The sequence below is a fragment of the Zosterops lateralis genome (assembly GCF_965231275.1).
Source record: "Zosterops lateralis genome assembly, chromosome: W".
NCBI classification, from domain to species: domain Eukaryota; kingdom Metazoa; phylum Chordata; class Aves; order Passeriformes; family Zosteropidae; genus Zosterops; species Zosterops lateralis.
The window spans coordinates 9,410,186-9,423,053 of NC_139801.1; positions in this window are offsets into that span (position 1 = coordinate 9,410,186).

A 12,868-nucleotide genomic window follows, 5' to 3' on the forward strand; every position below is an offset into this window, starting at 1 on the left:
CCCCAACATTCCTTCTCACAGACTGTGTTGTCTGCAGCACGGACAGTGGGAGTGAGATTTCCTTTGCTTTTAGTTAGGTTTTTTTAGCTAACTAAGGCAGAGAAGTTCCCCAGACTGTGGTTTTTCTTTTTCTTAGAACTCTTCAGCCCTGCTTTGGACCGAAAACCCAGAAAAACTCCAGGAGCTCACACCTGCGGCCCACCAGGGCCAGGGACATGGCATTTTCCAGCGCAGGAGGGACTGGTAAGAGACTGAGCTACACCCCATGAAAAGGACTTTCTCTGAATTTTCCATCTCTTCAGAAAAACAAGAGGTTCCATTGTTTAATATTATTATTTTTTCCATGTTTGTGAGTGCTTTGCTTGTTAAATAAACAGTTTTTTCAACTTTTCTCAAAAGAGGTTTACCTTCCGAACCAGTTGGGGAGGGGTCATGTGAATTTGCTTTCTAGAAAAGACCACTTCTGAAGTTTCCTCCCAAAATTTGCCCTAAATCAGGACAAATACATTTTTTGGCACTTAACGTGGGGTTGGACAAAGTGGAAAAAGCCTGTACTGATTGCATTTTGGTTTCATTTACTCTGTATTGAGAAAAAGCAGTCAGTAGCCATGTTGCTTGAATTCATAATATCTCTCTGGGTGGAGGCCTTCATGTGTCTCTGGACCCTAGGCTTTTTTGAGGTTTTAATACCTTTCTGATCCCTAGGTTTATTTTCTTCTCCACAGATAGCTCCACTATTGTCCCTAACATGTATTTTTTACAGTTGAGGGGCATGGATTAGATCAGATATTGTGCTGGGCTCAGTGATAATGATTTATTGAGAGTTTACAAAGGTACTGGAGTCTGTTCAAGATATGTATGGTTTATGGTTTCTTCATCCTACCCTGTGTCCTAGTTCCATAAGCATGTTTTGGGGGTTTATTAGTAATTGCACCCAGTTTGTTAGAGGAGGAGCAGGAAATGAGGCTTTTCATCCTTTCCTTTCCTTCTCCTTTGAATCTGTTACATCACTTTTGGAGAATGTTCAATTTCCTCTGAATGTTAAAGAGACCACTTTCCTGGTATTTTATCTGGTAGGCTTCCTCTGTATGGTCTGCAGCTTGTCTAGAGGGAGAGCTGAGATTTCCAGAGGAGCTGATGAGACCCCAGACTCAGGAGTAGACACAGGCATGGAAAATCCTGAGTGGTGTGGAGAATGGGAGAGAATGGGCCAAACCCTGAAGGAATTTTCTGACCCTATAGCCTGGGATTTTCCATGTGAACAAATACAGAACCCAGTTGAGGTGGGGAAATATCTGAAAGAGAATTGTAATGATGATTCTAATGAGAAAAAGCTCATTGCAATAAGCTGGGCCCTGGCATATGCTTATAGCAAGCTGCTAGATACTGTAGGACAGCAGATAGAGGCAGGGGGGCAGGGAGAGAAATCAGCAGACACCTCAGTTGTGCTGGTTTTGCATTGATTGACATTTAATGAAAAGGGAAGAAGGAAGTGATTTTTTTAAGAGAAGCTGCTGACAGCTTCCTTTGTGCTTGACAAAACCAGTGGCTAGTTTTGAATACTGACACTTTGTTAAACCACTAGAAAGCTGAACATGCTTCTGTGAACACACATTAAAAATCAAACAAACCTCGGGAAAGCTCTCTTTTCTTCCAGCCTGGGAAGAGGTAACAAGCCAGGCCGACTCTCCCTTTGCTGAGGGGCTGGGCTGGGCAGGCCCTGCTGATGGGGCCTGGCCCCTTCCCAGGAAGCCCCCTGGGCCCAGTCCCAGCTGGGCTGGGCAAAGCGGCTGCCAGGCAGAGGGAGGCCAAAGAAAAAAAAGCCCCATCCCGTCCAGATTGGGCCCCAGCAGCTATTAACATCTTACCGCTGGGCCAGCTCCCCCCTCCCTCCAGCACAGGCCTGGCAGGGCCAAGCCAGACTCAGCCGTCACTCTGCTGCACCACTGGCCAGGCCAGGTCCTTGAGATCCTGGCACAGCCCTGCACGGCTTGAATCTACCACTGTGATTGCTTCAGCCACTGCCCAATAGAAACCATCATGACCTCTGCAGTCTCTGGGCGAGATATTAACTCTTTTCTTGCACAGATGGAACTTGCAAAACATCGAATCCTCTCTGAGTGAGAGAAAAGGACAGAGTGAAGACACGTAGAGAAACAACATGAAGACACCAAGGTCAGTGAAGGAGCAGTCAAGTGCCAGATGGGAGGAGAATGAGAAGATGCCTTAGTCTTTGGCTGAAATTCTTTTGCAAGGCCATGGTAATAGACTGTGATATATTATAATATCCCATTAAACAGTATGGAAACAGTATGGGGAGATAGAGTGTTTAAATTGCAGACATGAGCAAAGGCATTTGTGCTGAAGCAAGTAAATGTTGAAGTAGCTGTGATCTCATGAGAACCTTGAACAGAAAGAGAGAGAGAGAGAGAGAGATGAGATGAAGACTTGCCCCCAGGGAGAGAAGAAGATCTTTGTTGCCAGAGATGAAGATAGTCTTCAAAAAAATAGATGAAGAAAACCTTTGCTTTTGAACAGCTCATCCTTAAAATGGTACCCCATGAGTTTGACATTGCCCATAAATGCAGCTGTGGGAAGGCTGCGTGAGATGGGAGAGACTTCACAAATGCAGATTTCTGGGCAGCTGCTATTTGTGAGAATTAAAGCCACAAGAGAACTGTTTTTCTTGTGGAGAAGTCTCCATGACATGGCAAAAGAGGCTCCTCTCCCTAAAAGAATTGATGAAAGACTATTTTAGAGGTGGTAAACTGACCTAAGTTCTATCACTGCACATTGTCAGTGAGAAAGAAAAGAAGCTTGTGGGGGGAGAAGTGTTCTAAAAGTTTTATTCTGATTCTTATTAATTTTTTTCCTTTATTTTTCTTGAAGTTTTGTTAATAAAGCTTTCTTTATACTCTTTAAAGTTTGAGCCTGCTTTCCTCTTCTCCCAATCCTATCTCACAGCAGAAAAAGAGTAAATTATTCTAGTTGGCACTCAACTCACCACATTAATTGGTGCATTGGCGAGGAAATGAAAAATTGGCAAACCAAAACCACAACAGTCATTCAGGCTGCAGCAGATACCCCTATAACTCAGGTTGCAGCTAAACCAGACAGCCTAAGCCACTGGCAGTTGCTACTGCTAAGTTTCCTCCCCAAATTTGCCCTAAACCAGGACACATTGGTTATTGATCCCTTTGCCTTCAATGCTAATTAAGTCCTCATTCTTTATTCTTTTATCGATTTTTTTTTTCCCAGAGCAGGTGTCACCAACACACCGGGGGGGAGGGGGGGGGGAGGGCATTGATGTTTGTTGATGTTCGTTAATGGGTGCTTATTTCTTGTGTATGTCTGTGCTACTCCTACTCTGTAGATGTTAAACTCATCGGGCCTCACCCAGGGAACAGTCTTTTGAAAAGAATTTTCAATTCCCTTCCCCCTGGGCAAAGGCGAACAAAGCCTCTGACCAAAGTTATACTAAAATTTTAAAAGCTTTTTCATTTCCAACAACAGTACTTGAGATTTCAGGCTTCTTGGAACACAGAATTAATTAGTAGTATGAAGAAGCAGTAATAATCTAACCCTATATTGCCAAAAAGTTTTCCATTGCAGGATTGAAAAGTATTTTTTTTATTCTGAGGACCTCACTATCATAGAGTGACAGACCTCAGAAAATATGTTTCTTTTGACGCTGTCACCAAAAACCAGGAAATAAACTCTAACCAGTTTGTTAGTTTAGGAAATCAACATCACTGTATTCAATGTTGAAGGTACTTGGGGATAGCTCTGCAAAACATACATCAGTTATCAAAACTTTTAATTATTTATACATTTTAGCAAACAAAAGAATTAGTGTTCCATGGTTTACAAGTTGCATAGTTCTCTTATTAATTAATACTCTAACTTCTATTGGTTAATAATTCTCTCACTTCTCATGGTAATTAGTCCACATTTTCCATCTTTTTTATTATCTTTTTCCCAGATAGGGCATCTCTGGTTCATGTAACATGTCTTTGAGGTTTATAAATTCTGTTCAGTTCTCAAAAATAAATTTCTCTTCCAGGCTTTGTTAACTTCCTTCCACACGTCTGAGACCACTAAAGTATGTCAAGCCCTAAACTTTCGTTTTCCTAACACATGGACATCTGCCAGAGTTTGCCTGTCATCTGTTATTTATTTAGTGGATTAAATCTCTTCTCAACATTTTCCCCCACTGCTACATAGGCTCCTTTTTAAAGAAATATAACTTGTTCAGTAACAATGCCACAGCTGAATGATGGAGATTTTTAATATTTATCCTTGTTTTACAGATGGGGAACTAAGGTGCAGAGATTCTAGGTAGCTTGCCCAAAGAAGGTCAGCCAGAGCAAGGAAATGGACTGAAAATTTCAGGTTTGAGTTTGGTGTCATAGCATGCACAACCCTTCATCTGAGGGCTCTATGGGTTATAAATGCAAGTGAAGTAAACCACACAATTTTCCATGAGGCAGTTAAGGTTGGTCGTTGGACAGGAGGTTTGGTGGTTTATCTAAAGTGATATCTTTCACCTGTAGCAGATCTGGGAGCAAAAGCTAGTTCTACAACTTTCTTCAGAAGACTGCTATGAAAGCCCCAGTACATACAGCAATAAAACTGAAAAAATGAACTTCAGTATGGGAGGATACATTTTATTAATATTTCTATTGCAGTAGAACATTTCAGCATAGAAAGAGATATGAGGGATAAGTCTTCTCTCTTACTGAGATGGAAGTAGCTAAGTGCTGGGGTCTATGAAAAAGAATAGTTGTATACATAATTTTTTACTGTACAAGTCTACTTATCCTGATATGGCATGGTGTTTTGCAGCTATGTAAGGTAGACAAAAATAGAAAGATAAATATCTTCTGTGAGTGTCCTGCACATTGATCTAGCCTTCTGGTATGAAGTGACACATAATTAAATATTTAAAAGGTTAAGTTTAATTAAAAGTAGTTGGTCAGACCAAATCACAGAATCACTAGGTTGGAAGAGACCTCCAAGATCAAGTCCAATCCAACCCCAACCTCAATTAAACCATGGCACAGAGTGCCACATCTAGTCTTTTTTTAAACACATCCAGAGATGGTGAATCCACCACCTCCCCAGGTTGACCATTCCAATACTTTATTACCCTTTCTGTAAAAAACTTTTTCCTAATATCCAGCCTATATTTCCCTTGGCACAGCTTAAGACTCTGTCCTCTACTTCTGTTAGTTGCTGCCTGAAGAAAGAGACCAACTCCCACCTGACTACAACCACCTTTCACGAAGTTGTAGAGAGTGATAAGGTCGCCTCTGAGTCTTCTCCAGGCTAAACAACCCCAGCTCTCTCAGCCTTTTTAACCTTTTCTGTATTTGTTTTTGGTGTTTTTCCCCTTTTTGCTACGTGCAATCTTTAGAGGGTTTCTTAGTGTTGCTTTTCGCCCTCCGCTTTTCTACCGCAAGTGTTTGGGGGGGGGGGCGGGGAATGCAGCAGCACTGGCAGGGCTGTGGCAGGCCAGGCCGGGCCGAGCCGAGCGAGCCGCGATGAGTCCACATGACTTCCACTGCAACACTGCTCAGTCATTCCAAAGCTAAGAATCCAACCCCTACGGATGAGAGTACAATATGGCAACGTCTGTTTTTTCCTTTCCGCTGCAGCAGCTGTGAGACGGCAGCAGCTGGAGTTTTCGGGCAGCATAGCCCACCCCGCTCCAGCGCAGAATGGTTTCTACGTCTGTTTAATGAAGCTTTACACACTGTTTGTATGCCTTAAAGGCATATTGATGTGGGGGTTTTGAGATTAGTTTTGTTTTCTGACTGAATTCTAATTTTTTACAGTTTTGCGGTTGCTAGAGAGATAGAAAGCGGTAAATGCAGTGCCTTATTATCTATCAAAGATTACAGCATAGTCTGATTTCTTTAACAAGAATGTTAACAAATTTGCCAGATGAAGTTACACAAAATACAATCACAAGAAATTACTTAGCTGTTAAGCAGTCTGCCAAATTTCACATTATTATATATTTTTTTTTAGTAACCCTCCACTTTAAAAAGTCTTACTAAATTTCTGTTTCTGTGAAATCTACAGTTGCCATTTATTTTTCTCATAACTAAATTACTTATAAGTTTAATATACTTGTCGCAACTTTTATCCTTCCAGTACACCATCATGCTGTTATTTTTCTTATTGATTTTTTGCTTTTCTATTTTCTTTTGTGTTAATACAGTAAAATAAGCTACATCTTGTGATATCTATTGTTGGAGTCCAGGGCATCCCTCTGGGCACCCTGGATGGTCACAGACCTCAGTAGAGAGGCCTGGGACCCAAGAAAGAGGGTCTGGGGTCTGTGCAGGGGGGTTTGCCTGGCACAAAGCCCAGGAAGACACAGTCTTTGATTTTGGTCCATGTGAAAAACTTCCAAGCAGACAGAAGAACTGCAAGTCAGAAATGTGTAACAGATAGTAGTGTAGTTTATCACCGTGTGGAAGATTTTGTAGTTTGGGGTTTTTAGAATGTAGATGCAAGGGGACAAGATGGTGGAATTCGTGTGTTGCCCTAAGTTCTTGTTCTTCCTTGGCATCCATCTCAGTGACATGGGCACAAGGTAGTTTGATAGGATTGGGTCAAAGTAGAAATGACCCTTCTTGTATAGGTGTTAGGCATTGGCACAGAATTGTAAATAGGAGACACGTAGTTATCTGTATAAAAGCAGAGTGACCTCCCATCATGGGGGGAGTCACATCATGTCTGAGCTGCTGTGAACACCTTGGCTGGACACAAAGAACTTGCAAGATAAGAATTAATAAACAACGCGAGAAACCAAGAAAACCAAGGCCTTGAGACGCTACATCATTCTCGCGCTGTGCCGCATCAGACCAAAATCCTTTAGAGGTTAGAGAGAACAGAGGGCAAAAAAGACCCAACAGAACCACCAGCCTTGAAATCCCGGGCAAAAAGAAACATAAACCTGAGAATCTATAACTTTTAAAAGTACTAATTTGCAGTTATGTTTAGTTAAGGTCCAATAATATAATGCTCTGATACCTTCTGTTAAGTTAAGCAAGGCTAAGTTCTATTAAGTTAATTTTGTAAATTTCATGTCTGCTAAGTTTCAATATTATGAAGTTTAGACTGTTTTTTTTCCAGTTTTATATAGATCACTGTTGTATTCAGTATTAAAAATTACTGACTTCGAGTTATCTTAAGTGTACTTTCTGTTTTACTGAGGTAATAATTAAGCTACATTTTATTAATATAAAGTCCTTTTAAGGCAGAGTTCTATAAAGTTCATTTTGTTTATACCGGGTTTGAGTGTTATTCTATCTGAGTTATTATAGCTTTACCAGTAAGTTTTCAGTATTTTGTTTTATTTTACTGTTATAGATACATGAATGTTTAGAATATATTATCTCAACTTATTCACATAGTTATGACTAATATATTTTTAGGAGAAAAAGTTACAAATTATCTCACCCCTAATAAGTCACAGCTGTGTTATGAGCATAATAAAAAAATACGTTAACTAATTGTCATGGGTTGAAACAGTATCTCTCTGCTAGGAGTTTTAGAATTCTATAGAAAAGACAGGGACCTATGGGAGGGTCGGTTTTGAATTGACATGCAGTTCTGACCACTCAGAGAACAGAATGCGACTTTCGGTAAATACCCATATAAAAAGCTGAAGCTGAGTTGAAGACGCTCTCTTTCTCCTCTGTCCAGCGAGCAGGTAACATCGTGGGCTGGCTGAGGGCCCGGCTTAGGCCCTGGCTGCCCTCAGGGTGGCCGGGGCTGGCCGGGACTCCGGGAGCCGCTGCTTGCAGAGGGGGCAGGGCTGCAGTTCGGCAGGGCCGGCCGCGTGTCTGAGGCGGCGGTGGGGATCGGGGCCGGTCATGGCAGGACCGTGCCCCGAGCCCCCCGGCTGCCGGCATATCTGGCCCGGGGGGAGGATGGAATCTCTCCCTCCCCCACTCTACGCTGGGCCTTACAGAGCAGCTGCCAGCGGCTGGAGCCATCAGATCCAGCGGTGGAAGGATGAGGTACCCATCAGCCTTCACCCCTCACCGGCATGGCTTTGTAACATTTGCAGCTGCTGCAGAGATCACCTGACCACCGGAGGCCTCGGCAAGCTTTAACCCTTTCCTGACACAGATTAAGACTAACCCTTCTCAGAAAGGGCCAAATTGGAGACATGTAAAGGGACAATATGGAGATTTCAAAGTCAGAAAAGGAAGAGTGACTTTTAAGTGGTGGAGATAATGAGTTGCCTTGGTTCTAGGCTGAAAAACGTCCTATGGATTATGGTAACAGGACAATCTTTTAAATCATAGACAATATAAATTTGGGAGATGATTTCTGGATTTGAGCAAAGGTATCTGTGATGAACTAAGTGAATATTTTTTGTGCCCCCATGAGAAGCTGAACAGAGAGAGATGAGAAGCCCTTTTGCCAGTGAAGAAGTGAGAAGACCATCTCTGTTCTTTAAATTGAAAAAGATCCTTTGGGGTTTTTTTTAAACAGCTCATTTTTAAAAGGTACTGTTGCTTCGCGTATCTGTCTCTCAGGTCAGCTCAGCGTCAGCTGGGCCACCCTGCTAGCTGTGATACGCCCAACAGTACCTTTGCGTGGGTCTCTGGCTCCGCAGCACCTTTGCCTTAGCTGTCTCGGCCGTGGTTCGAAAGAGGGGACACTCCGGAGGCTCAGGGAGAAAGGTTTTATTCGGGTAACTCAGGGGCAGCCCCTGGTTCCAGGCCTGTGCCTCTGGGGAGTGACCCCTGGCCTCGGTTACAGGGGGTTTTTGTTCCCCCAAAATCTCAGGGGTGGACACAAGTTATCAGACCAATGAAACAAGGCCAGGTGGGTAAGGTCAAAATGCAATACACAACATTAACAAATCAGGTGAATTTGGGATGTGGTCCTGTGAGACCCACCAATCCCTGTCAGACACCTCTCCTGAAGGTTCTGGGGCCTGGGGGATGGTGGACATGTGGGGGAGAAATACAATGGGATGGGGGAAAATACAATAGGATGATCGAAACCCAGGGCAGAGGATTAGAGTTGTCTTGGCAACTCTTATCAACCTTTGATAAGCACAATCCAAGACAGGAACTTTACCAGGCTAGGGTTAAAGTCCAAATCACATCAAACCTACAACTAAGAAACTTATGATAACATTTCAGCACCCCCACACCTCCCCCTTTTTCTTTTATTTGTGTCACTGGTCTGGAGTGTAGATATCTGACTCACACTCGCTGCTGGAGTCAGAGTCTGGTGGGAATTCGATGGCAGGTGTCACTGAATGCACTGAGGGGGCAGTAGTGGGGAAAATTGCATTCATGATCAGGCTTTTGACCAAACCAGAAGCAATGGCTACAATTAAGATGATGAACAGAAACAACAGTCCGGTTTTGATCCACGAGGTGGCAATGTTAGAGAGTCCAACACCTTTGAAGAGGTTGTCAAACCAGTCCCCTGTTTCTTGCTTGATGGACTCGACCATTCCTCGCAGCTGCTGGATTGATGTTTTGATGTTCTCAGCCTTAGATGATAAAACTCAGCAAAAAAGGGGTTAGTTATACAACCATCGAAAACACTCCTCTGGGGGAAACAGCTCTTCTGCTTCCTCTTCATGACAGAAAACCCAGGAGGGAAGAGTAATTGGGCTGGGAGGACTTGCCTCTGGGCCCGCTTCCTCTTCCTCCTTTTTCCTCCTTCTCCAGGAGGCCACAGTGACCTGGGGTACTTTCATTTCTGAAGCCTTGGGAACATAGGGTCTCACGTTTCTGGAGGGGATCCACCGCAAACCGGTGGGAGTGGAGACGCAGGCGTACCCACGTCCCCAGGTTACTAAATCATGGGGACCCTGTATTCTCAAAGTTTCTGGATCCTTGACAAGGACCTTTGGCCTTTCCCGGGGCTCCAACTGCGAGCTCCCACGGAAATGCCTTGTCACCGGCGGGTTCATGGTTTCAAAGGAACAGTTAAGAAAATTCAACGTGAACAAGGCACGGGCTAGTCTTACAGACGGTGGCTCAATCTTGAGAATCGGTTGCTGCTGGCTGAGGACTCTCTTGAGGTTCTGATGAGTCCTTTCTACAATCGCCTGGCCTGTCGGAGAGTGGGGGATCCCAGTTTTGTGTTCCACTCCCCATTGCTGCAGAAAACTGCAGAATTCTTTGGACCTGTATGCTGGACCATTGTCTGTTTTCAGGGACTTTGGGATGCCCAGGACAGAGAAAGCCTGGATGAGATGCTTGATAGCATCCCCAGCCTTCTCCCCTGTGTGGGCAGAAGCAAAAACAGCTCCTGAGAACGTGTCCACAGAGACGTGCACGTATTTCTGCCTCCCAAAGGGGGCAAAGTGCGTGACGTCTGTCTGCCACACTTCACAGCTGGACAAACCACGGGGATTCACGCCTGTGGGCATGGATGGGATGGCATACCTGTGACATTGCGGACAGCCAGTCACAATCGCTTTGGCCTGGTCACGGGTTAAGTTAAACTGCCTGACCAAACCTGGCGCGTTTTGATGGTGAAGCTGATGACTGATTCTGGCTTGCTCAAAACGGTTTGGCAGAGGGGCTACCTCCACAGGGGCAGCGAGAGCATCGGCTCTCCTGTTTCCCTCTGCTATGAAACCCGGAAGCTCTGTATGCGACCTGGTGTGCATCACATAAAAGGGTTGCTTCCTGTGGGAAATCAGTTTGACCAGCTTGGAAAGCAACTTAAACAGAGTGACGTTGGAAACCTCCTGCAGCACAGAATGTTCTGCTCTAGAAACTATTCCTGCAACATAACTTGAATCTGTTACCAAATTGAAAGGTCCAGGGAACGTCTCAAATGCTCTAACGACTGCGGCCAGCTCGGCAACCTGAGGTGATCCTTCCACCTCAACCACCTCTGATTCCCACCTCTGGGTGAGAGGGTCCCGCCAAGTCATAACTGATTTGTGGGACTTTCCGGACGCGTCAGTGAAGACGGTTAGAGCCTTAAGAGGCTCCTTGCTTTGGACACTTTTTAATTCCAATCGAAATTGGGCATCCGAATTGAAAATTTTGTGGGCAGGCCGATGGATAGAAATTTGACCAGGATAGTTATCTAGGGCAAACTGCAGCGCTTCGTTCTCTTGAAGCAGATGCTCTAACATAGCTTTTGTAATTTGACCTGATTTCAATTTGATTGGCATGTGAATGCACTCAAAGTCACAACCAGCCAGTTCCCTAAGGCGCACTCTGGCTTTCCGGATCAGGTCAGCCATCAATTCTTGTGGCTTTGTCATTCTTTTGGTCCTGTGGTGGCTCAGAAAGACACACTCTATAATAGAGAGAGGATCTTCTTTGCCTTGGACCTCCCTTGATTTTTGGAGGGTTTTGTTGTTCCACTGGAAAATCATCCCATGGAGATGTGGCAGCTTTCCTAAGATGATGAAACGAAAAGGCAGGTCAGGTTTACATCTGTTGGCCTGTCTGGTGGACAATGCGTGTTGAATGTTATCCAGTGCAATTTTTGCCTCTGGGGTGAGGGCCCTGGGTGAACTCAGTTCAGCTCCCCCTTTTAACAAATTGAAAAGGGGGGCCAGGTCTTCGGTAGAAAGACCCAGCCAAGGTCTCACCCAATTCAGAGCTCCACACAGCTGATGGACATCTGCAAGGGTCTGAATTTGGGTTTTGATTTCCAATTTTTGAGGAACAATAGTCCTCTTCCCAATTTCCAGCCCTAGGTATTTCCAGGGTGGCATCTTTTGAATTTTGGATTCCTGTAGTTCAAAACCTGCATCAACCAGTGCAGCCACTGTGAGGTCAAGGGCATGTGCCAACAGGTCGTCTGTTGGTGCAGAAATCAACACATCGTCGATGTAATGCTGGATTATCACTTGGGGCACCGCTGCACGCACAGGTGCAAGCAGGGAAGCAACATACCTTTGACAGATCACCGGGGAATTTTTTAAACCCTGCGGAAGAACTCTCCACTGATACCTCTTTCGTGGAGCGTCTCGGTTCAAGGTGGGCACCGAGAATGCAAACCTTGGGGCATCATCAGGATGGAGGGGAATGTGAAAGAAACAGTCCTTTATGTCAATTACAGTCAAACTCCAGTTTTCGGGGAGCATGCTTGGGGCGGGCATCCCTGGTTGCAGGGATCCCATGTCCTCAATTACCTCATTAATTTTGCGGAGGTCATGGAGGAGCCTCCACCTGGTCTTATCTGCTTTCTGAATGACAAACACTGGAGAGTTCCACGGTGAAGTGGTCTCTTCAATGTGGCCCTTTTTCAGCTGTTCTTCCACAAGCTCATTGAGCGCCTTTAACTTTTGTTTAGAAAGTGGCCACTGCTCTATCCAGACTGGTTCATCTGACAGCCAATTCAGTTTCTGTATAGGGCGCTCCTCAGTGACCACTGCCCGAAAAACCTTTGGAGGGTCAGGAATATTAATTGTGACCCCCCATTGGGACATCAAATCTCTTCCCCACAGAAGTTCATCAAAATCCAAAACAAATGGGCGTAGCGTGGCCATTTGCCCGTTTGGCCCTTCAATTGTCACTGCCTTTTTTGACTGCTTGGCTAGTTGCAAGCCTCCAATACCATTTACATGTTTGGCAATGTCCTGTAGTTCCCAATGTGATGGCCACATCCTTTCTGGGACGATCGTCACATCAGCGGCTGTGTCCCAAGCCCCTTTAAGGAGTTTGGATTCCCCACCCATAGAAAGCTTACAGAAATCTTTTGGCCTGTTTGAGCCTATCTTTTTTACCACAGCGACAGTGGTGTCTTTGTCGCTTTCTCCTTTGCCACTCTCTGTGGCACTTTCCTCTGGACTAGTTTTTACTACAAGCCCTTGCACTGCTGGGATGGCCTGGGCAATAATTTGCCC